The 27,856-nt window shown below is 44.7% G+C and overlaps 1 protein-coding gene across 2 annotated transcripts in view; it reads left to right on the forward strand.

Annotated features, from left to right (window-relative positions):
- Positions 1-2,141: 2,141 nt before the first annotated feature.
- Positions 2,142-27,856, forward strand: part of RMDN2 (regulator of microtubule dynamics 2) — a 384,366-nt gene continuing 358,651 nt past the window's right edge. The window contains exon 1 of one of the 2 annotated variants that reach the window (XM_033936827.1): positions 2,142-2,250. The gene's annotated coding sequence lies outside the window, so the exon portion shown is untranslated. Of the gene's footprint in view, positions 2,251-8,643; positions 8,764-27,856 lie in introns of those variants that run through there. The other variant, XM_033936826.1, reaches the window with a different exon arrangement.

The following is a 27,856-nucleotide window of genomic DNA, read 5'->3' on the forward strand; positions in this document are numbered from 1 at the left end:
ACATTATATGTACAGTATTTCACATCCTTGTTATTGTCCATATTCTGCAGACTAGGGGGTGAGGTAAGGGAGACAGATAAAAATCACCAGACACTAGAGGCCAACTGAAAACAGTTTTTCCAGTTAGCAACCAATTGACTCACATCCACATCCACTTCTCTCCGGAATAGAAATAATAGGTAGAAGTAGTAGAATAAATCAAAATAGATATTTCACAATGATATATTTTTATTCAGCAAGAGACCTTTTACATTTGTAAACCCTTACATTTTGCCCTGTACATGTGCAGCTAACCCTGTTCTGCTAACGAAGAAACCAAGCTGCCATGATCACAAAGAAAGAGCTGTATTTGAGTCACATACTCAACTGCTGCCACCCCCGAAAAGCTTCTCTTGAACTTTTACACAATTCCCCCCTCCACCAGGCACACACATACTTCTCTCTGGAATAAATCAAATGAGATTTTTGATAACGATATATATTTTTATTCAAGAGACCTTTAATATTTTGTGCTTTCTGTTTCCTACTCTTCGCCCTGTACATGTATGTGCAGCTAACTCTACTCCTGCTCTGCTAGGGAAAGAATCAAGCAAGCACACATTCAATTTCCCCCAACAAAAGCTTCTCTCTGGTACCTTTACATAACTGCCTCGAAGTTCTCTAACCCCGACTTCTTTCAGGAATTACTCAAATCAGATTCTTTACAGAAAGGATATAAAGTGGTACCTTGGTTTACGAGCATAATTTGTTCCTGAAGCATGCTTGTAAACCAAAATACTCGTATATCAAAGCGAGTTTCCCCATAGGAACTAAGGGAAACTCGCTTGATACGTTCCCACTCACCCCCATCCCCGAGGCCAGAGGCGCTACTCTGCCTCCCCTTCCGAGAACTGGCATTGCTCCCCCAAAAGCCCCCCCGGGTGATCCGCCACTCTCCCCACGATCCAGCACCCTCCCCCCCCCTGCGATCCAGCATCCCACCGCGATCCAGCATCCCCCCGCCGCGATCTGAAATCCCCCAGCACCTACCCGAACACGCTGCTTACCCCCATCTGGCCAACGGTACCGGCACCAATTCACAGGACATGCCGGTGCCCGAAGATCTGCGTCCTCTTCTTTGCTGGGCCTTGAGCATCTGCGCATGCTCAAGGACTTTGAATTCACACTCTCTCCGAGATTCTCGGAGATCTCCGAGAATCTCGGAGAGAGCGTGAACTCGAAGGTCTTGAGCATGCACAGATACTCAAGGCCCAGCAAAGAAGAGTATGCAGATCTTCGGGCACTGGCATGTACTGTGCGTTGGTGCCGGTGCTCACAAATCGAGGCAAGCTCGGTTTCCAAGGTGCCGATTTTGCAAATGTTTTGCTCGTCTTGCAAAACACTCGCAAACCGGTGCACTCATAAACCGAGGTACCACTGTACAATATACTTTTATTCAGCTGCTGTTCTTCCAGTGCAATATTCTCTCTCTTTCTGGAAAAAAATCAGTTGGTTCACAGGTGCTCCTGTACTTACAAGACTTGCAATAAGCAGCTCAACCCCTTCTTCAATTGTTATGGCAGCACATGTTTTCTAGCAAAAAAAGATGGCAGTAACTGGCTATTTTTCAGAAGTGGGGTATTTCTGAGGGACCCACCTCACAGTAGCCAGGCCCCTGCAACCAACCACAGAAACCATGAAAAGACAGCATTGAGAGTACAGATTATGAGCTCTTTTATTTATTTATTGAATGCATTTTATTGAGAAAACAGCGTAAACAAAAGCATACAATAGACTAATATGAACATCCAGTGCAAAGAAGACATGTAAAATCAGCAGATACAGAGTGACAACAGGAGAAATAAATAATATTAATGTATTTATCAAGCAATGGAAAAGATGCAAATACTCAGTACCCCCTCAAAAAAAGTTTTGAAAACATGAGCATAGTTCATGGACAGCTGGGAGATGTAGTTCAGGAGAGCTGTTCACCAGCGTTTGAGAGGCAACTGTGCACACACTTTCCCAGCAGCCCCAGCCTGAAGCAGCAGTGCCCATTCAATCATGGGTTGCTGGCTATTGCAACCAATCTGGTTAGCTGGTGGGCGAGTGCTTTATTGTTGGCTGCCTGATCTCTTTTTTTCCTGGGTGAGGATTCCAACTGGCCCCAGTCATTGGTGGTTGGGTGCTTGATTTCTATTGATTCTTGACGGAGCTCTTCCTAATAGAATTCTAGCTCGCCCCAGAACAGAGGCTTGTGCCTTATAAGCAGTAAGTAAACCTTTTTTTTTATTGTTGTAGTTGTAGTAGTGAGCTCTTCCGAACTGGGGGTGGAACGGAACACAGTTAAATTTCTGCTGTAAATGAAACCCAGAAGAATTTCAATACTGTGTTGCAAACTGAAACCTGCAGAAAACTGTTATGTGAGTCAGTTTCTGCATCAGAAACAAAACCGAAATCAAATTTCAGTCGGGCTCTCTACCAGACAACAAAGATAAAAATGATGAATTTATTATTTTATTTTAAATGTTTAAGCCTGAAATCTTTTGGTGGTCCTCAGAACTTTTTTGTGACCACTTTGCGGCCCTTTAGGTGAAAAAGGAAGATCCTTTACTTATAGAATAGGGACAAGTACCCTTCTAAACTTTTCACATAGGCACGGGACTGGGTAAAACGCGGACCTAAAGGATCTTAACTATATGCCCTTAAAAATCTCAACTTGGGGGGTTAGTGGGATCTATGAGGTTCGCGGGAATTAAAACGAGGATCTCCTGCAGACCTGCCTTGAGCCCTGGTGGCCCAGCAGGGGCAGGAGCGATCCTTCCCGTACATATGCAGCTGTCCCAGCCAACTGTCAACCACACCACATCCCGGACCCCTCTACAACAACTACTACTACTACTTATCACTTATATAGCGCAGAAAGGCTATGCAGTGCTGTACATTTTTTACATTTATAGACAGTCCCTGCTCAGAAGAGCATACAGTCTAACTTGGACAAACAGGCATGATGTATATGGGCAGGGATGCAGAACCCAAGGTGAGAGGAGTTATGAGTTGAAAGTACTCTCAAAGAGGTGGGCTTTTAACTGGGCCTTGAATCCTGCCAGAGACTGTCTATTGGTGAAGGGGGGCAGGAACTATGTTTATTTGTAGAGCCACCATCAGTAAAGGCTGCCGCAACTTCCCAGGACAGTCTTGTGAGACTGAGAATTTGCGAGACTGCTGCAGGAATTCCCAGCAGCAACATCTGATTGCGGCTCTGCACAGGGCAGGAGTGAACGAAGATAGCTCCTGCTCAGCTTCACTGCTAGACCACCAGGGTTCAAAAGTATGTTGTAGAGGGGTCCAGGAGGTGGAAGGATTGCTCCTGTTCCAGCTCACTGCTGGACCATATGAGCATAGGAGGCTGGGTGCAGAGTAGAGAGTTGTACGGGGACAAAAATCAAGCCTGTCCCTGCCCATCCTCGGTAGAATCAAAACCGTCCCCGCCTGTTCCCACTGGAGTCCAAACCGTCCCCGCTGGAATCAAATCCATCCCCACAAGTAATTTAATTTGTCTCTGCCCAAATCTATAAATTTCAGAAGTAGTTATTTTATTTAATTATTCCACTGAATTAAAGGCTCTGGTAGAGACCCATTTACAAATAAGCAAAGACACTTTATTAATTGGGAAGAATACATATTTTGTTAACGGGTTTCCGCCAGACCCTCTAATGTAAATATAAAATTTAAATACACAGTTGATGAGGACCCCCAAGATATGCCAGCTGAGGACTTCTTCTGCAGGTGGCCAGTTTGTCCCTTTTGCCAAGCTTGGTGGAGGGAAGTTCTGGCCATCTCTGGAAGAGATCCTTTGCTGGGTCAGCAAGTACTTCAGCACTGTAGAAATAAAACCAGAAATGCATTTCTGTTTCTTTTGAACTTAATACAAAGACAGCTGCTATATACATTTCCCAAAGCTAACATTTTAGTCAATAAGTTCCTTTTTTTACTTTTGTTGTCTGGAGACTTATTTTTCCTAAGTTGGTCCCAGTTTCTTTTTTTTCCGCTTTCCATCTTCCGCAAATTCTTCTGTTGCTGTCCATTTGTTCCTCCTACCATGGTCCAGCATTTATCCCTCTCTCATTCCCCAGACCATGTGCAGCATCTTTCATCCCTGCCCACCAGCCCCATGCCCAACATTTCTCCTTCTGTCATCCCTCTCCAGCACTATGCCACATCTCTCCCTCCATTCCCTCCACCACTAAGTCCAACATTCCTCCCTCTTGCATCCATCTCTCCCAAGTTCATGCCCCCTCCCTTCTGTGTCCCACATTTGGGCCCCTTTCATGTCCCAACGCACTTCCTTCTTGGTGCAAAGCGCATGTGCCCGCTCGCTCCATCCTTTTCTGCTCCCCTTTCAGCCGCACTTCTTTGCAGGGCAGTGGGCCCTTCATGCTGCACGTGTCTTATGCAAAACCTTCCCTTCGACTTCAGCTCTGATGTTGGGGGAAGACTTCCAGGTTGGCAATAGGTGGCATGCTGGGAGCGCTGCATGCTGCGTAGAGGAGCCAGATCGAAAAGGAGGCGTGCGCACCAAGATATCCGAGTCCCTTGGCTTAAGCTGCCTCCAGCCCCGCGGTGATCCCCAAGACCATGAGGGGCATCCCCATGTGATCCCCGTGACCCAAAGGGGGAACCCATGGGATCCCCGTGGGTCATAAGAACATAAAATAAGAATAGCCTTACTGGGTCAGACCAATGGTCCATAAAGCCCAGTAGCCCGTTCTTATGGTGAGCAATCCAGGTCACTAGTACCTGGCCAAAACCCAAGGTGTAGCAATATTCTATGCTACCAATACAGGGCAAGCAGTGGCTTCCTCCATGTCTTAATAACAGACTATGGACTTTTCCTACAGGAACTTTCTTAAAACCAGCTACGCTATCCGTTCTTCGCACATCCTATGGCAATGCGTTCTAGAGCTTAACTATTCTCTGAGTGAAAAAAAATTTCCTCCTATTGGTTTTAAAAGTATTTCCCTGTAACTTCATCGAGTGTCCCCTAGTCTCTGTCATTTTTGACGGAGCGAAAAATTGATCCACTTGTACCCGTTCTACCCCACTCAGGATTCTGTAAACTGGATGAGGATCTTGGCAGTGTACTCAGAAAGGAAGGGTCCTAATTTTAGCGATATTAGGCAAGTCCTCCATTGCCCCAGGTGCAAAATAAGTTCTTATATACATGTAAACCACTTTGAATGTGTAACCATACAAAAGCAGTGTACATGTCCAATTCCCTTTTCTAGAGGGATGGTAGGTCCTGTGGGATTCCCGTCCACGTTCTCGTGCAGCTCTCTAGTGCAGAGCTGGGAAGGAAGGAGAGAAAGAGGGCTGGGTGCAAGGCAAGACAGTTTATATTTGAGTGAACCTTTTTCCCCTTTTGGGATTACCTCGGTTTATAATCGGATCGGTTTATATTTGAGAATATATATAGTAATGAGACTTTTGACACTGTATTTCCGCATAGAATTGTTTCACGCCCAACATTTTTCCCATTCTCATCCCTCGGACCCTGTGCAGCATCTTTTGCCCCTTCCCACCAACTCCATGCCCAACATTTCTCCTTCTATCGTCCCTCTCCAGCACCATGTTGCATCTCTCCCTCCATTCCCACCACCATCATATCCAACATTGCTCCCTCTTGCATCCATTTCCAACTGTCCCACTGTTCTCTCTCCACCACCACATCCAACATTTCTCCTTATCTCTCCCCATACATCACTACCCAACTCTTCTCCCAACACCATGTCCAATAATCCTCTCTTCCTCCCTATGCCCAACAATTCTCTTCATTTTCCCATGTGCATCATTTTTTTCCCCTCATTCAGACACCCATGTTCAACAATTCTCCCTTTCTATTTCCTCCCTACCTCATCATCTCTTTCTCTGTCCTTTCATCTTGTATCCCAAGTTCATGCTCCCTCCCTCCCCTCCTTCTGTGCCCCAACTTCATGCCCTCCTCCCGCGGTGTGTACCTGTCTCCTGGCAGCAGCCTCCTCCTCCTTCCTTTCAGGCAGCCACATGTGCTTCTTCACAAAGTCGCGGGCATTGGTTCCAACATGATGCGCATGGCTGACCCAGAAGGCTTCCCTCTGATGTTGGTTCTCGAATAGCTAACATTGGTCAGAGGGAAGCCTTCCGGGTTAGCCATGGGCAACGTGTTTGAACTGCTGCCTGTGGCTTTGTGAAGAAACACATGTGGCTGCCTGACAGGAAGGAGGAGGAGGCCACCAGGAGACAGGTACACATCATGGGATCCCCACAAGAGAAGAGCCACAGCCATGTGGTCAGAGAGCCACAGGTTTGCTGACCCCCCTCATCCTCCATTTCTCTAGTACCATATTTTTCGCGCCATAAGACGCACCTGACCATAAGACGCACCCTAGATCTAGAGGAGGAAACCAAGAAAAAAAGCATTCTGAACCAAATTGTATACTGATATATACCGGCACCTTTAAATTCCGGCCCCTTCCCCCCGGCACTTTTAAATTCCATCCCAGCACCTTTAAATTCCATCTCAGCCTCCCCCATCAATCATCACTTTTACCATAACATAAAACTTTATATGTTAAAAGAATGAAAGATAAAATAACAGGTAGAAAAGCAAAATACCTGAGAGGGAGGTATAATAGGGAGTGACAGTCATTCGAACTTAGAAGACGGGAGGGCAGGCCAGCCACAGAAGATCTCCCAAAGTTGGGCCCCATAGACTGCAGGCTCCTGATGAGAAGGAGTAGAGTCAAGACTGCCATTGCCAACAAAGGAACAGATCCAGGGTGAAACACCCAATGGAGCTGATTTGCTGGGGGGCTCTGGTTTTGCTTTGTCTCGGTTTCGGTTCTTTTGCGTCGTAAGACCAGCAGTGAGGAAACAACGTCACCATCGGGCAAAGGCCAAAGAGCTGAAGCAGGCCACCACACAGAAGAGGAGAGCAGAGCCGAAAGGACTCTCCTCACACTGTACAGCTCTGCCCCCTCGCACGTGGCCATCTCTGCTGCCGATGCTACTTCCCCATACCACTTCTTGTTACATGAAAAGGGGCAGGATGGAGTGCACTGAACATTCTGTCCGCATTCCAGACATTCAGTGCTGATAGGATTTACAGCTGGAATGGGAAAGACGATGTTTTTTGCCTAGTAGCTTTCGGCCATTGCTGGAGCCATTTAGGAAGGAAAGTCGACCCCATCCTCCCTCCTAACGCCCACACACACGCTAGGACCTGGGAATAAGGAGACGAACCAGAGGCTTGGCAATGATCTCATTTCCCCCTATCTGAAAACACCAGCCCTAGCTGACAGGTGTTTTGCCTGGGCGCCTAGCGCTCATCCTTCTCTTCCTTCCCGGACTGGAGGTGAGAGGCGGGCCCCCACTGAACAAGGCACCCGGAGTGGAGAGGGCGGAGCTCAAGCTTGGTGTCCGTGAGTGCTGTGTCCTTTCTTCCCTCCCATCACTACCTGCTCATCTCCTCCATTGATGCACAACCCCCACAATGCAGGAGTGGAGGTAAGCATCGGAGGATTGATGACAGAAATCGCCCAGCAGAAAAGAAAGTAGAAAATATGGGGGGGGGGGTGGGGGGGGTTGCATTCGCTTTATAAGATGAACCCTTATTTCCACTCACTTTTGGGAAGGAAAAAAGTGTGTCTTATGGAGCGAAAAATATGGTACATTCTTATCTCTTCCTACTCCTACTTTCCTCAACTGCTATCTCCCTGATGCATTCATACCCATTTCTAGCAGGTGATCCCCTCCAGAGTTAGAGCAAACAGTGCTGCCTCTGCCATCACCTTCTCCTCCTCTGCCACTCCCTCTGAATCTGCCTCATGCAATCCCACTAGCAGAAGAGGAAGAAGAAATAGGCCAGAAGCACTTCTAGTTTTGACTTCTGCTGTGGGAGTGGGGGTGGAGGTGAAAAGGGATGCTGTAGAAAATAGCCTAATGCAGGACTCTGACGGGAGACACTGGTTCTGGTTTACTCTCATCTCACCGTCAGTGTTCTTGGAGCAATGTGCTTCTATCACAGAGCTACTAAGTTGCCCTTTGGAATGGGGGCTCCGAGTGCATTTAGCTGCTTATCTTTATACCATGTCTGTCGGTGGCAGACTTTGGACTTTTCTTCCAGGAACCTGTTCGGGCCTTTTTTTTTTTTTTAAACCAATTATGTTAACTGCTCTTACCACATCTTCTGGCAATGTGTTCCAGAGCTTAGTTATTCTCTGAAACTGCCCAAGATAGCCTGGATCCAAGATGGCCACTGACCCGGCTAGCTGAGTAACACGCCGCAGATTTTTGCCTCTAACAACTTTCGGGTTGCTGCTTCGGATCAATATTACCTCCCAATGCTAAAAAGGAGAGGTTGTAGTGCTGCTGGAGCCTCGCAGTGGTCTGGGGTGATGACTTTCAGAAAAACTGAGGAGCTTCTGCGGTGCATGCAAGATATGCCAGGGGCATCGGCAGTCCCGCTGGAGACACTCCGGAGAGGTGAAATGGAAGCGATCTCCTTGGGCTTAGAGACAACGTTAAGCCCCGACGCCAGAGCACCTCCCCCTCCTCTTCAGATTACCAGCTCCCCACGAGTGGAGGCGCTTCCGGTAGGTGGGCGGTACTCTCCATCGGAGGCCATGAAGATCATAGAGACGGACTTCCTACTTTTGCAGGAGAGCCCTGTGGAACCTGAGAGTTCAGCAGTTCTAGGGGTAAACCGAATCCTGGGAAGTGCTGATCAGGAGAGGATGTCAACTGGTGAGATTTCTGAACCTATAAATGTTTCTTTTAGAAAAAAACCTGAGAGGTAACTTTAGATTCTCTTTGGGATCTTGTGGCAGTCCTGGCAAAATCAATCAAATCTCAGCTGAAACAGCTGGAAGATAAATTTAATGCCCAAGAAACTGTTGTTAAAAATATGAAAGCTGAAATAGATGACTCAAAAAACTCTTTAGTGAATATCCATCAAGAATTGAAAGTTTCTAAACAAATTAGAGAAACATTAATTAAGGATAGCACTAATTTGAGAAGAAAGCTGGAATCTTTAGAAAACTTTTCTCACAACAACAGTCTCAGATTGATTAATTTTCCTAGGGTTGCAACAATAAATCCAAGGGACATGTTGAAATGTTACATAATGGAAATATTGGAAATTCCTGAGGATATGTTGCTACCATTCACTCAGGTTTACTATTTACCTATCAAAAGAGATGAACAATTACAAGAAGGGGATCAGCAACCACTTGATGTTTCAGCAATGTTGGAACTTTCTGATACAGAATCGGTCATACCGGCAACGCTTCTTATTACAGTAGCCCTTGCATCAGATAAAACCTGGTTGCTTATCTTTAAAAATAAACCAAAAAATTTGGGGGGCTTAAGATATTACTTTTTCCAGATCTGGCACAGGACACACAAAAAAGGAGGCGTGAATTTCTCCTCTTAAAACCAGGTGTTACTGCTTTGGGGGCGACCTTTTTTCTTCATCACCCATATAAATGTATGGTACAACATCATATGAAAAAAATATGTTTTCTTTGACCCAAGCCAGCTGACAACATTCCTGTCTGCAGCACCCCTGTTTGAAGGGAAAATATGAGGGCTGTGTTGATTTATTTGCTATCCTTTCTCATCTAAATGGACCTTTTTCTTCTTTATAATTAGCAGCTTTGTTTGTTAAATTTCTTACAAAATCTACACCTTGAATCCTATTTGTGAACTTGAGCTGAAGTTAAGCTGTAGTTTTGATATAAGATATAATGATTATCACTATTTATTTTTATTTTCTGTTTCCAAAAAATTGCAATTTGTATTTGGATATTTTGTTTATTGGCTTATCTTTATCTTTCTGTACAAGTGGATACTTGATTTGTAATTTGAAAAATGATAAATAAAATAATAATAATAATAAAAAGAAACTGCCCAACCCTGAGATGTGTGGTCTGTCCAAATTAGATTGTAAGTTCTTCTGAGTAGGGATCATCTTATCTTTTGAATGTTAAATGTACAGCGCTGCGTACACCTTTCAGCACCATAGAAATGATAAATAGTAGTAGCAGCAGCATAGAGGTGAAATAACTCGGGCAGGATTGGGAGGAGGAGGCAATGAGATGCTTTGGGGCATTTGTGTCAGATTTCATGATAGCTAAACAGTGTTTTGATAAGGTAGTAGTGAGTGGCCTGAGTGGAAGACTTGGGCAGTAGTTCTAAGTGCAGGTTTTTTGGTGGTTTAATTTGATAGAAGCTAGTTACGGTACTGGGGTTCAAGAGGGAATTGGACAACTTTCTGCTGGAAAAGGGAATAGAGGGGTATAGATAGAGGATTACCGCACAGGTCCTGGACCTGTTGGGCTGCCGCGTGAGCGGACTGCTGGGCACGATGGACCTCGGTCATTTCTTATGTTCTTATGTACAACTGAGCTGGAAGCCGAAAGGAACAGGAGGAAGAAGGGGAAAGCCGACAGTTGACCAAGCGTCGATGATTCGGAAAAAGATATCTCATGAAGATACTAAGGTGAAAAAAGGCTGGGATGAAACAAGGGACAAATTACAGGAGTCGACTAACAAAGGAGAGGAGATTAGAAAGATCTTAGCCAAAGAGAAGAATATAAAGACCGAAGCACAGGGAAAGGAAATGAAGGCAACGAAATTCCAGGAGCTAAATTGCATATATACTAATGCAAGGAGCCTAAGAAACAAAAGGGGAGAATTAGAAGCCATGGCCATTGCAGAGAACATAGACATCATTGGAATCTCTGAAACATGGTGGAATGAGGAAAGCAGATGGGATACAGCAATGCCGGGGTACAAACTCTATCGCCAAGACAGATCAGGACAGAAAGGAGGTGGAATAGCACTATACATAAAAGAAAGCATACAATCGACAAGAATGGACACAGCAGAGACGGCCAACAAGCTAGAATCGCTATGGGTTAAAATACCAGGAAGGAAAGGGCCTGAAATAAAGATAGGTCTATACTATCGTCCACCCGGACAAACCGGAGAAATCGATGAAGAAATGGAAGCTGAGATGAAGCGAGAATGCAAAAGCGGTAACACAGTTATTATGGGAGACTTCAACTACCCTGGGATAGACTGAGTCTTGGAAGCTCAAGATGCGCTAGGGAGGCAGACTTTCTGGAGTAGAGAGTTGCGCGGGGACAGAAATCCCACCCGTCCCCACCCGTCCCCGCCAAAGTCCCACCCGTCCCCGTGAAGACTCCCACCCGTCCCCACCCGTCCCCGCGAGGAATCCCTCCGTCCCCACCCGTCCCCGCGAGGAATCCCCTCCGTCCCCGCCCGTCCCTGCAAGGAATCCCCTACGTCCCCGCCTGTCCCTATAAACTACAGAAATAGTTATTTCATTTAATTATGCTACTGAATTAAAGGCTCTGGTAGAAACCCATTTAAAAATAAGCAAAAAGACTTTATTAATTTGGAAATATTAATTGGGAAGAATACATACTTTGTAAACGGGTTTCTACCAGAGCCTCTAATGTTTATAAATTTTTATCAACACAACTAATATACTACTTTATCCTTAAGCAAAAAAAAAAAAAAAAAAAGAATTTTTTTCCTACCTTTATTGCCTGGTTTCTGCTTTCTTCATGTTCTCATTCAATTCCTTCCATCCACTGCCTCTCTTCTCTCTGTGTCTTCCATTTGCTCTGTTACTGTGCCTCTCCCTTTCTCCCCTCTCCCAAATTGGTCTGGCACCCATCTTTTTCCCTCCGCTCCCCCCATAGTCTGGCACCTCTGTCTTCTTCCCTGCCAGCGTCTTCTTCCCATTCCCTCTTCCCCATTTCCTTTCAGTGTCCTTCTCCCCCACCATCTTCCCCATGTCCTGTCTCCCCCCTCTGCCTTCCCCATGTCCTTTCAGCGGCCTTCTCCCCCCTCTGTCTTCCCCAGTGCTTTCAGGGTCCTTCCCCCCCCCCTTCCTCCCGTTTACCCCATGTCCTTTCAGCGTTCTTTTCCACCCCTTTGTCTTCCCCAGTGCTTTCAGGGTCCTTCCCCCCCCCTTCCTCCCGTTTACCCCATGTCCTTTCAGCGTTCTTTTCCACCCCTTTGTCTTCCCCAGTGCTTTCAGCGGCCTTCTCCCCCCTTAAGCGTCTTTTCTTCTCCACTCCACCTTTCCTCCCTCCCTGCCTCCACCTTTGTGGCGCTTTTGCACCGGACCGACAACAGAACAGGCCCGGTCGGACAAATCTCTCTGTCCTGTAGCCGCGAATCTAAATTACCTTCTTACAGCAGCTGGAGTAGTGAAGCTGCTGTAAGAGGTAATTTAGATTCGCGGCTACAGGGCAGGGAGGTTTGTCGGCCGGGCCTGTTGTCGGTCGATCGGGGGACCTGACCGGCTGTGCACATTCTTCGGGGCGGACCGCCCCCTCCCCCCTCTTTCGTTCGCCATTGCCTTCTCCCTACCTGCCCTGCCGCACACAACCGACCGGAAGTCTTCCTGATGTCAGCGCTGACGTCGGAGGAAGGGAGGGCTTTGCTTAAGCCCTCCCTCCGACGTCAGCGCTGACATCGGGAAGATTTCCGTTCGGCTGTGTGCTGCGACAGGGCAGGTAAGGAGAAGGAGACTACCCTCGCGGCTCGACCAACCCCGCTGCGATCCAACCCCGCAGGAACCCCGCGACCCTCGGAGGCGTCCCCACGGGATCCCCGCGACCCTAGGGGGCGTCCCCACGGGATCCCCGTGACCCAAAGGGGGAACCCGCGGGATCCCCGCGGGTCCCGCGGGATTCCCGTCATCCCCGTTCCCGTGCAGCTCTCTATTCTGGAGGCTGTACAAGATTGCTTCATGGAGCAGCTTGTTAGAGAACCGACGAGAGGAAATGCCACTCTGGATCTAATCCTAAATGGGCTAAAGGGACCTGCAAAGGAAGTGGAAATAGTGGGACCGTTGGGAAACAGCGATCATAATATGATCAAGTTCAAGGTGGAAATAGGAATACTGAAAGGAAAGAGAACCATAGCAACAACTTTTAACTTCAGGAAGGGCAACTACAAAGCAATGAGGGGAATGGTAAAGAAGAAACTTAGGAACACTTCCAAAAAATGGCAGACGGTAGAACATGCCTGGTCCTTTTTCAAGGACACGGTGAGCGAGGCGCAAAATCTGTATATCCCCAGATTCAGAAAAGGGTGCAACAAGAGTCGAACAAAAGACCCGGCGTGGATAACTAAAATAGTGAAGGAAGCGATAGGCAATAAGAAAAACTCATTCAGAAAATGGAAAAAGGACAAATCTGAGGGAAACTGGAAAGATCACAGAAAGTATCAAAAAGAATGTCCACCGTGTGGTTCGAAAAGCCAAAAAAGAATATGAGGAGAGGCTAGCCAGGGAAGCACAAAATTTCAAGCCGTTCTTTAGATATATTAAAGGGAAACAGCCGGCTAGGGAGGAGGTGTGACCGCTGGACGATGGAGACCGGAAGGGAGCGGTGAAGGAAGAGAAAGAGGTCGCAGAAAGACTTAACATGTTCTTTTCGTCTGTATTTACAAGCGAAGACACAACCAACATACCGGAACCTGAACAAATCTTCAATGGAAATCAAGCACAAAAGTTAACATCCATGGAAGTGAGCCTTGATGATGTGCGCAGGCAGATAGAAAAACTAAAAACTGACAAATCGCCGGGTCTGGATGGAATCCATCCAAGGGTTCTGAAGGAACTAAAGGAGGAAATAGCGGAACTACTGCAGCAAATTTGCAACCTATCTCTGAAAACAGGTGTGATTCCAGAGGATTGGAAGATAGCCAACGTTACGCCCATCTTTAAAAAGGGATCAAGAGGTGACCCGGGAAACTACAGACTGGTGAGTCTGACCTCAGTTCCGGGGAAATTGGCGGAAGCACTGATAAAAGAAAACATCGATGAACATTTTGAAAGAAATGAACTTCTGATAACCAGCCAACATGGTTTCTGCAGGGGGAGATCGTGCCTGACTAACTTATTGCACTTCTTCGAAGGAATTAACAAACAGATGGACAGAGGAGACCCCATAGACATCATATACCTAGATTTCCAGAAAGCCTTTGACAAGGTGCCTCATGAACGTCTACTCCGGAAACTGAGGAACCATGGGGTGGACGGAGACGTTCATAGATGGATCAGAAACTGGTTAGAAGGTAAGAAACAGAGGGTAGGGTGAAGGGCCACTACTCAGATTGGAGAAAGGTCATGAGTGGTGTTCCGCAGGGCTCGGTGCTCGGGCCGCTGCTCTTTAACATATTCATAAATGATCTAGAAACAGGGACGAAGTGTGAGATAATAAAATTTGCAGACGACACCAAACTATTTAGTGGAGCTCGGACAAAGGAGGACTGCGAAGAATTGCAAAGAGACTTGGACAAACTAGGGGAATGGGCAGAGAGATGGCAGATTAAATTCATTGTTGAGAAGTGTAAAGTATTGCATGTGGGAAGCAAAAACCCGAGGTATAATTATACGATGGGAGGGATGTTATTGACTGAGAGTACCCAAGAAAGGGACTTGGGAGTGATGGTGGACATGACAATGAAGCCGACGGCACAGTGTGCAGCTGCCGCTAAGAGAGCGAATAGAATGCTAGGTATAATCAAGAAAGGTATTACAACAGGAACGAAAGAAGTTATCCTGCCGCTGTATCGGGCAATGGTGCGTCCACATCTTGAGTACTGCGTCCAGTATTGGTCACCGTACCTTAAGAAGGATATGGCGTTACTCGAGAGAGTTCAGAGGAGAGCGACACGACTGATTAAGGGGATGGAAAGCCTTTCATACGCTGAGAGATTGGAAAAACTGGGACTCTTTTCCCTGGAAAAGAGGGGATATGATAGAGACTTACAAGATCATGAAGGGCATAGAGAGAGTAGAGAGGGATAGATTCTTCAAACTTTCAGAAAATAAAAAAACAAGAGGGCATTCGGAAAAGTTGAAAGGGGACAAATTCAAAACAAATGCTAGGAAGTTCTTCTTTACACAGCGTGTGGTGGACACCTGGAATGCAATTCCAGAGGATGTTATAGGGCAGAGTACGGTACTGGGGTTTAAGAAAGGATTGGACAAATTCCTGCTGGAAAAGGGGATAGAGGGGTATAGATAGAAATTTACTGCACAGGTCCTGGACCTTTTGGGCCGCCGCGTGAGCGGACTGCTGGGCGCGATGGACCTCAGGTCTGACCCAGCGGAGGCATTTCTTATGTTCTTATGTTCTTAACTACTATTTAAAATTCTTCACAAAAAACAGGATGGGGGGGGGGTAATGTTTGTGCTGTACAGAAGCATTTGCCTACATGTGAAGCCAGTATTTTAACATACCACAGTATTTGTTTGTCAATAGGTGATAGATATTTATCTCTGAAATTGCAGCCTTGTCAGTGTGTGACTTTGCAAAGCCTTCAATATCTCTGTCCTGACATTTCATATTTCTCTAGTTCAGGGGTGTCAAAGTCCCTTCTCGAGGACTGCAATCCAGTCGAGTTTTCAGGATTTCCCCAATGAATATGCATGAGATCTATTAGCATACAATGAAAGCAGTGCATGCAAATAGATCTCAGGCGTGGCTTACTAAAGAGGTGAAGGAAGCCATAAAAGAAAAGAAGGACTCCTTCAAAGCATGGAAACGCACGAAAACAATCGAAACTTGGAACAAACACAAGGGTGATCAGAAGAAGTGTCACAGGGCGGTGAGGGATGCCAAAAAGGACTATGAGGAAAAAATAGCACAGTAGGCTAAAAACTTCAAGCCCTTCTTCAAGTACGTGAAAGGGAGAAAACCCGCAAATGAGGCGGTGGGACCGCTGGACGACCAGGGAAGGAAAGGGTACATCAAGGAAGACAAACAAATTGCAGACAGACTAAATTCATTCTTTGCGTCTGTCTTTACAAAGGAAGACACTGCAACAATTCCAGAAGCAGTGAAAGTGTTCAAAGGAGTAACAGAAGACAGCCTTACCACAGTAGACGTGGACTTGGACCAGATATACTGCCAGATCGACAAACTCAAAAGCGACAAATCCCCTGGACCGGATGGAATTCATCCAAGAGTCTTGAAAGAGCTAAAAGTGGAAATCGGAGAACTATTTCAAAAACTTGCCAACCTGTCAATCAAAACAGGGCAGATACCAGACGACTGGAAGATAGCGAATGTCACGCCGATATTCAAAAAAGGATCAAGAGGAGTACCGGGCAACTATAGACCTGTGAGTCTCACGTCGGTCCCTGGGAAGATAGTTGAGGCGCTGATAAAGGATAGCATAACCTGTCACCTAGACACACACGACCTGATGAAAGCCAGCCAACATGGATTCAGGAAAGGGAAGTCATGCTTGACGAACCTACTTCAATTTTTTGAGACAGTGAACAGACAAATTGATAATGGAGAACCGGTGGATATTATATACTTGGATTTTCAGAAAGCATTCGACAAAGTTCCACATGTAACACTTCTCAGGAAACTGCAGGGCCATGGAATAGAAGGAGATATACTAAGATGGATAGGCTGGAGAATAGAAGGCAGAGAGTGGGCATAAATGGGAAGTTCTCAGACTGGGAAAATGTGACTAGCGGTGTGCCCCAGTGCTCGGTACTTGGGCCCATCTTATTTAATATCTTCATCAATGATCCAGTGGATGGAACATCCAGTGAGATCTTCAAGTTTGCAGATGACACAAACCTATGCCGGGCCATCAAATCGCAGAAGGAAAGTGAAGAACTCCAGAGTGACTTGAGCCGATTGGAGAATTGGGCAGATAAATGGCAGATGAAGCTTAATGTGGAAAAATGCAAAGTGATGCACTTAGGCAGAAAAAATAAGGAACACAAGTATAGTATGTCAGGTGCAACTCTGGGAAAATCTGAACAGGAAAAGGACCTGGGAGTATTAATCGATAGGACACTGAAGCCGTCGGTGCAATGTGCGGCGGCAGCGAAGAACGCGAATAGAATGCTAGGCATGATAAAGAAGGGAATCACGAGTAGATCGGAGAAAGTCATAATGCCGCTTTATAGAGCGATGGTCAGACCACACTTGGAATACTGCGTCCAGCATTGGTCTCCATGCCTAAAGAAGGATATCATACTGCTAGAGAGGGTGCAGAGACGAGCAACAAAGCTGGTGAAAGGTATGGAGAACCTGGATTACGAGGAAAGACTTAAGAGACTGGGGTTGTTCTCCCTTGAGAAAAGGAGACTACGAGGGGATATGATCGAGACATTCAAAATACTGAAAGGAATCGACAAAATAGAGCAGGAAAAAACGTTATTTACAATGTCCAATGTGGCACGGACAAGAGGACATGGGCTGAAGCTAAGGGGGGACAAGTTCAAGACAAATATCAGGAAGTTCTGCTTCACACAACGAGTGGTGGACACCTGGAATGCTCTCCCAGAAGAGGTAATTGCGGAATCCACCATTCTAGGATTTAAAGGTAAGTTAGATGTACATCTTCTTATGAGTGGCATGAAGTGACATGGGTAGGGGTAGGCTAGATGCACTTCTCTTTACGAGAAGCTTGGAGCGATATGGGGACCAAAACTATGCCAGGGTACACCTGGCGGGGCCTCCGCATGTGCGGATCGCCGGACTTGAGGGATCTAGGGTCTGTTCCAGAGATGGCGCTTCTTATGTTCTTATGTTCATATTCATTGGGGAAATCTTGAAAACCCGACTGGACTGCAGCCCTCGAAGAGGGACTTTGACACTCCTGCTGTAGTTGTACAAGTGACTGTACAAAGCTCACATCTCATAACTCCTTTTGTCCTGTTTTTCTGTTTAGATTAGATTTGTCTGTTGAGCAGGGATTGTCTCTTACATGTTTAATGTGCGGTGCTGCATATGTCTGGCAGCAGCGCTATAGAAATAAATGGTAGAAGTAGTAAGTCCTTAGAGCAGGTCTGTAGGAATTGCTACAGACGAGGTAAAGTTTAAGTAGAGAATGACACAAGGACAAATTTTTCCCCATCCCTGCAAGAACTCAATTTTCCTATCCTGTCCCCGCAGGTTTTGTCACTCTCCCTGTCCCCACCTCATTCCTGTTAGCTACCTTAACCACGCAAACCTCAAACACTTATGATTTAAAATGTTTGACGCTTGTGCAGATGAGGATGAAGCTTGCAAGAATGGGGCAGGGACAGGAAAAGAATTACATAGTAACATAGTAGATGACGGCAGATAAAGACCCGAATGGTCCATCCAGTCTGCCCAACCTGATTCAATTTAATTTTTATTTTTTTCTTCTTAGCTATTTCTGGGCAAGAATCCAAAGCTTTACCCGGTACTGTGCTTGGGTTCCAACTGCCGAAATCTCTGTTAAGACTTACTCCATCCCATCTACACCCTCCCAGCCATTGAACCCCAGCCCATCCTCCACCAAACGGCCATACACAAACACAGACCGTGCAAGTCTGCCCAGTACTGGCCTAGTTCAATATTTAATATTATTTTCTGATTCTAAATCTTCTGTGTTCATCCCACGCTTCTTTGAACTCAGTCACAGTTTTACTCTCCACCACCTCTCCCGGGAGCGCATTCCAGGCATCCACTACCCTCTCCGTAAAGTAGAATTTCCTTACATTGCCCCTGAATTTACCACCCCTCAACCTCAAATATGTCCTCTGGTTTTACCATTTTCCTTTCTCTGGGAAAGATTTTGTTCTACGTTAATACCCTTCAAATATTTGAACGTCTGAATCATATCTCCCCTGTCTCTCCTTTCCTCTAGGGTATACATATTCAGGGCTTCCAGTCTCTCCTCATACGTCTTCTGGCGCAAGCCTCCTATCATTTTCGTCGCCCTCTTCTGGACCGCCTCAAGTCTTCTTACGTCTTTCGCCAGATACGGTCTCCAAAACTGAACACAATACTCCAAGTGGGGCCTTACCAATGGCCTGTACAGGGGCATCAACACCTTCCTTCTACTGACTACGCCTCTCTTTATACAGCCTAGCATCCTTCTGGCAGCAGCCACTGCCTTGTCACACTGTAGATTAGTTGGCAGACGCTCTATATGACATCATTAGAGTCATGAGCAAGATGTCGGCATATGCAGTTTCTGCCCACTGCATGCTCTGGATCAGGCAATGGATGGGCAATTCAGCCTCCAAAGCTACCTTAAGCAGACTGCCCTTCAAAGGGTGGATGTTATTTGTTAAGGGCCTTAATGACCTTAAGGACTGTGTGGTAGATTGCCACCACAAATCTCTGCCCAAGTGCAGACTGCGCTGACCCGCTGGGGGTGGCGGAGGCAATTTTCATCCTTCACAACATCTATGCAGGTTTTTCCACTCAGAAATCTTATCAGGGGTCCAGACAATGGTTTGGTAGCTCTAGATGCCAGTAACCCTCAGGGTCTTGATTCAGCACAACCTCCAAGGAATCACAATGCCAGGTCAGCTGCTGCGCTCCCACACATTGATGGGAGACTGTCTGTCTGCATTCTGGAGAGAGTAGGAACAAATTTCTTCAGACTGTTGGGTTCTAGATCTTATTCAAGAGGGTCTCCAGATTGAGTTTTTACCACCCTCCTTCCGATTTGTTTATCAACTCTTCAGGCAGATGGCCAGAAAAGGAGGCCAGGGTTCGAGTGACGGTGCAAAAGCTATTGGACATTCAAGCTATAGAACTAGTTTCTGAAGAATCGGGCTCTGGCAGATACTCTATGTACAAACACAAGCAAGTAGAAAATACTTCTATACTTTGGTATTTTGAGATACTCCTATTTTGGCATTTAGTACATGGGTTTGATTATATTCATGCCTTCCTAATTCTGTGCCATATATTCCAAAATTACTTGTTGACATCTGCACTGTGGTTATTCTGAGTAAGTTTGTTGTGGTTTATATTATGTTGTTATTTTCTACTTGCTTGTGTTTGTTACTAGATACTCTATATACTCCATGACTGCCAGTGTTTCCAAAAATGAGAGGTGCCCAAGAAAGGCACCAAAGATTGAATAGTTGACCACTGGAGTGATGAAGGCATAAGCTCTCAAATCTTCCAATGGTTACTGACCCCTACCACCCCCCTAAGAAGTGAAAGTGACCGTGTATACCAGGTGTTATGGCAATTCCTAATAAAGTAGCCTAGTGGTCAGTACAGTGGACTTTGAACAATAGGACTCAAGTGTAACCCTCACTTTAACACTTATTTCTGCACAGATGCGTGAGCCCTCTTGGAACATAGAAATACGTATGTACTGTACCTTAATTTATAAGACATCTGCAAACATGATGGCTATTGTAATGGTATACCTTTAGGTAGAATAGGTTTTTTATTTGTTCCTGGAGGACTCATAACAATATTCAAATGAATTAAGGTGGGATTTATATCTGGGATCCAATGTTTTTAAAGTCCACTGCACTTACCACTAAGCTGCTCCTTTGCTCTGCAGGGATGTCTGTGTGGCTAATTATGTATAGATGGTGCCAGACAAATATTTTTATGCATGCTTTTTTGGAAAATGCTGTTTAATTTGGACATTTTCTGCTGAAGAACATGTATTTCGAACAGGAAATCCTGATGGTTTTTTTATGTTCGAAAATTGCTGTGAAATGGACTTTTTGGGGACATTATGAGCAGGACTTCCCAATTCTGACTTAGATGCTCTTTCGAAAATGCCCCTTGTTGGATCTCCTATGAATTTCTTTGCAAGTGCTTTGAACAGCTAATATCTTCATTACCATGGATTTAAATGAGCTGGGCACAGATGTCTACTAGTTTCTGCACACAGCTCGTGTACAAAGCTTGTATTACATAGGGTGCCTAAAGTAGCCCACAAAATTGTGCACAAAACATTGTGCTCCTTTTACTAAGCCGCAATTGCGTTTTAAGCATGCGCAGAATTGCCACGTGCGCTAAACCCATGCTACGCGGCTACAACTAACGCCAGCTCAATGCTGGCGTTAGCATCTAGCGCGCACGCTAAAACCGCTATTGCAGCTTCGTAAAAGGAGCCCATTGTGTGCTTTATTGCATTGACTGTTTTATCTTTTCTAAGACATAGGTAGCAGAATGGAAGAAACCATGGATGCCTTTATACTCCCAAATTTTCCTTTTCTTCTCCTGGGCATCCATATGATGAATGAAATTTAATATAGACAAATGCAAACTGATATTAAGAACATAAGAATTGCCGCTGCTGGGTCAGACCAGTGGTCCATCCTGCACAGCAGTCCGCTCACGCAGCGGCTCCAAGGTCAAGACCAGTGCTCCAAATGAGCCCAATCTCACCAGTTTAGCATGAACTTGTCCAACTTTGTCTTGAAACCCTGGAGGGTGTTTTCCCCTATAACAGACTCTGGAAGAGCGTTCCAGTTTTCTACCACTCTCTAGGTGAAGAAGAATTTCTTTACATTTGTACGAAATCTATCCCCAGTATTCTCCCCAGAAATTTTTTTCAGTCAGGTGACATGAAAAAGTAGCCGGGTGGGGCAGGACGGGGAAATTTGGTGGTGGGGAAAATTAAATGTGTACTATTTTTATTAGTTTATTATTATTATTATTATTATTTTCCAATGCTCCTTTTTTAAGGTTTGACACTTGTGCCAGAATATTTTTACTAAATTTAAGAAGTATCCAATTCTAGAAGTGAATAATTAGATATGCGCCATCTTTCAAATGGTATAGAGCAGGGGTGCCCACACTTTATGGGCTTACAAGCTACTTTTATAATGACTAAGTCAAAATGATCTATCAACAATAAAATTTTAAAAAAACACAAAGCACAATGAAAGGCAGAGAAAATGTTAATTATTCATATTACGGGTTTTTTCAAAGAGGTCACGGCAGATGACTCTATGCAATGTCACCTCGGTAACAAAATACAAAAATAGACAAATACACCCCCTCCCTTTTTACTAAACCACAATAGTAGGTTTTAGCACAGGGAGTTACGCTGAATGTCTCGCGCTGCTCTCAATGCTCATAGGCTCCCTGCGCTAAAAAATGATATTGCGGTTTCGTAAAAGGGAGCCATAGTGCAAAATATAGACAACAGATATAAATTCTCAAAACAGACACATTTTGATCACTAAATTGAAAATAAAATCATTTTTCCTACCTTTGCTGTTTGGTGATTTCATGAGTCTCTGGTTGCACTTTCTTCTTCTGACTGTGCATCCAATCATTCTTCCTTTCTTTCAGCCTCCTGTATGTTTCCTCTCCTCCAGACCTCATTCTCTCCCCCAACTTTTTCTTTCTGTCTCCCTTTCCCCCCTACTTTCTGTCTCCCTGTCTGCCCCCTTTCTTTCTTTCTCCGTGCCCTCCCCCAAGCCACTCGGTTTGCTGCCACCGCCATCGGGGAATAGCCCCCAAGCCACCGCCATCCCAAGCTTTCCCTGCAGAAGCGTCGCGCTGACCAGCATTCCGCTCCCTGACGTCAATTCTGACGTAGGAGAGGAAGTTCCGGGCCAACAAGGCATTTCTCCTCATTCCATCCAGCCTGAGCCCCATCTCTCCTTGATCCAGCATTTCCCTTCTGTGTGTCAGAATTACCATTCCACCTATTTTCCATCATCACCCTTCTTTGTGTCCATCTCACCTATATCCCTATCTCACCACTTTTTCAGAATCTTCATTTGTCTCTGTCCTTGTCTTTACCCCATGTTCACCATTTGCCCTTTCAATGTCTTTATCCCCCCCCCCCCCACTTTTTCGGCATTACTTCTATGTCTCTATTTCACCTCCTCTTCATGTCCCCTCTGTATCTCTATCCTTATTCAGTAGGTCCTGCTTACCCTTTCTCTTCTTTGTGTCACTATCTCCATTTTCAGCTTTCCCCCCTTTTCCTTTGTTACTGCACCCGGTAGCCAGAATCTTTCCACCCTCCCTCCACTCCGGCCCAACCCAGTATGAAATATTTCCTTTTGTTTCCCTCCCCTCTCTCTTTCTCTCTCTCTTCTCCTCCTTCACCCACGAGTCCTGCATCTGGCCCTCTCCCTTCTACCTGCACCTGGCAACACCCCCCTGCTCCGCGGCTCTCTTCAGCAACTCGTCAGAAGCGGTGATCAAGACAAGCTGCCGACATCGAGGCCTTCCCTCTACGAGTCCCGCCTTTGTGGAAAAAGGAAGTTGAAACAAGCTGGACTCGCAGAGGGTAGGCCCCGACGTCAGAAGCTTGTGTCGATCGCTGCTGCTGAGTTGCCGAAGAGAGCCGCGGAGCAGGGTGTGTGGCCGGAAGCAGGTAGAAGGGAGAGGGAGATAGGAAGGCTGTAGAAGCTCCAGAGCATGACACCGACCCCGGCCAGGATGATTTCTTTTTCAGGCTGCTGCCGCTGCCACCCCCCACCCGAAATGAAAAAACAGCCTAATGCCCGCGTTGGCGTCTTTGACGTCGGGGAGAGGAAGGCTGATAGGCCCGGTAGATTGGGACGGCAACATGAGTCTATCACGGAGCCCGGGATGGGCTCTGCGATCGACTCACGTTGCCTTCCTGAGCTACCGGTCGATCGCGATCGACGTGTTGGGCACCCCTGGTATAGAAGTTTAAAAAAGGGAAATGCATTAATGAAGTCATTAAGTTCAATCTAGACCAGGAGGGAGAGAAAGGAAGAAGAGATGCCAGATAATGGAGTGGGAGAGGGAGATGGAAGGGAAACTAAAGAGACATAAAATGAGAGACCAGAGAGAAAGAAAGGAGAGGTGGCAGAGAAGGAGGGTGAGATAGGAGAGGAGAGCTATGCCAGGGCATGGGGGGAGAGAAGGGAAAGAGATAGAGATGCCAAACCAAGGGGTGGAGTGGGAAGAAAGGAAGGAAAGGAGAAGAGAGAGATGACAGAGTATAGGGGAGTGGGTGGAGATAAAAAAATGGAGAGGGGGTGAAGCTGAAATGAATCATATACAAAGGAGAGAACAGGCACAGGATATACAGTTTATTGAAAGGACATAGAAAGAGGGAAGATGCCATATGGAACAGAGAGAGGGTGGACAGTGGATGCAAGGGGAAGAGAGAGGGTGGATAGTAGATGGAAGGGATAGAGAGAGGACAGAGGCTAGGTGGAAGGGGCAAAGAGAGAGGACAGATGTTGCATGGAAGGGAGCGAGGACAAACGCCGAATAGAAAGAAGAGAGTGAAGAGAAGATGATTAAAGCAGAAATAACAAAAGGTAGAAAAACTTTTTTTTGTTGTTGCTTTATGTAGAATCAAGTAGTCTTGTAACTGTATTGATTAAAGTTTATAAATAGGAAATGGAAATAAGGTAATTTTGGGGGGATTAAATCCCTTTCCTCAGGTCAGGACACATAACAGGACATACTGTACTGTCTTGAAGAAAGATTTGGCCTCTGAAAGCTAATTGAAAAATGGATTAGTCCAATAAAATGGTATTTTCTTATTTCTCATTATTTGTGTTATTTCTATTTGTTAATTTGTAAAGTGGTGATTATTATGTAGCAGGTTTTCTCCAATTTACATCTACTGTCTTTATATATTGCACAGTATTAGGGGATGTGTCACTGTTTCTGTGGTGTTGCACTGTATGCAGAGTCTGGTTTCTTGGTTCAGTTTAACTTTTATCTACATATTTCTATTTTTAGTTTGTGCTTATTCCATATTGGGCGAGGGTGTATCTGTGTTCTGTGTGTATGAAAAGGACATGGCTTTCTGTTAGCATCGATTGTACAGGATTAATTGACTGTGCAGGATCTGGCTTGTTTAGTTTTACAGTGCGTGTGTTAGTGTTCTAGTGCTCACTGCAGTGTTTAAGATGCTGCCTTTTCCTAGGTGCACCCTTGTTGTGTGACTCATGGATTATTACTAAAAATATCTTTTTTATATAGAAGAGGGGGTTGTTAAAAATGATCAGCAGTGGCTGTCATATATCCTAGTTACGCTACTGGATTTAATGACCCTATTCTAACTTTACTGTTGACGTAGGTGTTGTCCCCCCCACACACACATAGACACACTGTAAAGAGTTAAATTAAAGTTGTATTAATATCAAGCAGCTTTCAAATGACATAAGCAAATAAAAACATAAATTATTTTTAATAAATTGCTAATTATTACCTGCATCTTTACCTAAACTGTTTTGCCCTAGCTCTTACTATGATCTTTATCTGTTACTTTTTTATTTTGCTATAGTGCAATCACACAGGTCTCCTTCAAGGCTCAGTAGCACCTCTCCATAAATTATGTGGAAGAGGTCTGGAAGTGGGGGTCGCATCTATTTCATATTCTCAGTGAGCCCTCAGGAAGAAACCTAGTTATCAAAATATTATTAGAGGTGCTGTAAAGCCATTTCTTTTATGATTGGATGAGCTATATTTATCTTTTTTTTTTTTTTTACTTGTTTAAATTCATGCAGAAATAAATAGGTCAGCGACGGAGGGAAGCTTACAACTTGCTGCTCTTGCTTGCTGCTCTTGCTTGCCTTCTTTGCTGCCGGGTCCTGCCTACTTTCTGTTTCTGTGAAGGCAGGACACGGCAGCGAAGAAGGCCCGAAGCAAGTAAAAGCAGCAATTACGGGTGCAGTACATGTTTTTCTCTGGTGCAGGAGGTAGGGGGCAGCAGATATAGGCCAATGAGGTGCTCCAAGGCTGAGAGAGCTGTTACCTGCCAGGCTTATTACTTCCGAAAGATGAGAAAAGTTTGATTTCCTCAGATTCGATCTATATAAAAATAAAAATCCCCATTTGGCTCTATGTTTTGTTTGCCACTGTGCAAAAAGGTTTGCTGCAGTGGTCTCATTACAGAAATCTCATTTGTGTGATCGCAAGCTTCCCTGATGTGAGTGGGGACCACGGCTTTCTGCTTTTTTTCAACATTCTTTTTTACAGATATGCCTGGATGCGGTTTTCCTGTTTAAAGTTTGTCCTGTTTAAAGTTTGTCCTGGTAATTTCTTAATAAGAGGAAATCTGTTTTTTATTTAAACTTATCGGCTTACTTTGATGATGGATTTGTTAACTAATTTTATTGAGGTTTTGAACCTTTTCTGACTGTAGGGATATTTCTGTATTCACACCTGAAGGTTAGGCCTCTATGATGTCATCAAGCCTGAACCATTGTTTCAAGAATCTCTCTCTGCAAGCAACTTTCCAGGATGTATTTTGCAAGAAGTAAGAAGTACACTGCTTTGCAGTTTCTGCCTGATGCATTATGGGGATGTACCCGAATGTTGCTATTCAAAGGCATTCATCTGTGCTTTAATATTGGGACAGTGTGAATCTTGAAGAAATTATTCTGTTCTTATCTGTCTAACGGCCCTGGGTCTTCCAGCATATATGATACTTTATACAGAAAGGCTATTCATCAAGTTCTGTTTCTGGATTGGTCCGAGGAAGTCATCTGATGAGATTCAAGAAAAGAAAGGTGCTAATTAATTAATAATTAGTTAGTCTGTGATAAGGTCCGGGGAAGCTCAGATCTGCTCACAGATGTTCTAATTGTAAACTTTTTCTTTCAATAATTAGACCTGTAAGTTACCTCGTGTGATTCTCTGCCTAAGAGATAGAAATTCGGACATTTAAAACTGTTCTGAACTTAGCACAGATAAACGGAACTTATTGCTGATGATTTATAGCCTCATCAAGGATTTTCAACACGTGTAACTTTTACAACAATATTCCTGACGTCTTCCAGCTGACACAAAGTTTTCTCTTCCACCTAATTGTGCCGGAGAGGCTAATTAAGGGTGAGCATACGGAAATTACTTTTATTAGCTTGGGAATTAGATAGGAATCAATTGATAAAGGTAAAGGGTTGAAAAGTTACCTGGGTGATAATATAATCATTTGCTAATCAGGGATTATTATTATAAGGAATAGTGTGTGTGTGTAACAAGAAGTTTTACTTAGTTGTCTAACCATTAGATTGTGATAATCATGTACTGAGTTTCATTTGTGTAATTAGATATTTTGAACAATCTTTAGATTCTGCAGCTGGCTTGTGAATTATATTTTTCTATTTTCATAATAAAGATATTTCTCATTAGCCTGGGTTTTGTGTCGTATAATTAGACCATGATATTTGGACTTGAATAAGAGGTTATGGTTTTCTCTAGACCACTTAACAGAGACGTAACGTGTTTATAATACTGCTAAGTGAACCATAAATCCTTCTACAGATTTTGGGGGTTCGTTTGCCGGGATATCTAGGTTTCTAATTTACGACTGTAGCTATGTCTGTTGACACTGAAACTCAGATTTCGTGGCATGCTCTTGAAAAGGATGTTTTTCAGAAATTAGCTGTGCAAGTGTTAAAACAGCAAGATTCTGATGTGTATTTTTCTGACCTTGTTCGTTTATTACATGCAGATATAGAGGACTCTAATCAGGCGTACTGTTCAGTATTGCAGCGTCTCCTACATGCTCGTACTAAACCTACAGGAGAAAATTATTCAGAGCTCATCTGTGCGTTGTTTGCTTTTAAAACTTCTGTCTCTGCTAGTTTATCTCAACAACGTCAGCTTCAGAGTGATTTATATGAGCAATTAGAGGATTGTAAAAATTCTTTGCAGGCAGAACGGACTCGTAATGATTCCCTTGAACTGTTAGCTTCTAATTGTGAAGATCAACATTCCGACTTTGATCAGGTGATGTCTGAGTTACGACATCAATGTTCTGAGTTGAATGCTGAACTTGAAAGTCAGAAAAAAAGTACAGTGGATATTTCTTGTGTTAAGTGTACATCTTTAGTGACGCAACTTAATACTGTCCGGGCTCAGAAGGCAGATTTACAGCTTTCTTTATCTACTTGTCAGAAAAATCATGCTGAGGTTTTATCTAGATTGCAGAATGAACTTGCAGACGTAACTTCTGCTTATGTTTGTCTGGGTGAAAAGTTAGACGCTACCGAACGTCTGTCTAATGATAAGGCAGCCCGTGCTGACAGGCAATTATGTGCCTTACAAGCGGACTTTGTTGAGTC

The sequence above is a fragment of the Geotrypetes seraphini genome, chromosome 3, assembly GCF_902459505.1.
Source record: "Geotrypetes seraphini chromosome 3, aGeoSer1.1, whole genome shotgun sequence".
Classification (NCBI taxonomy): domain Eukaryota; kingdom Metazoa; phylum Chordata; class Amphibia; order Gymnophiona; family Dermophiidae; genus Geotrypetes; species Geotrypetes seraphini.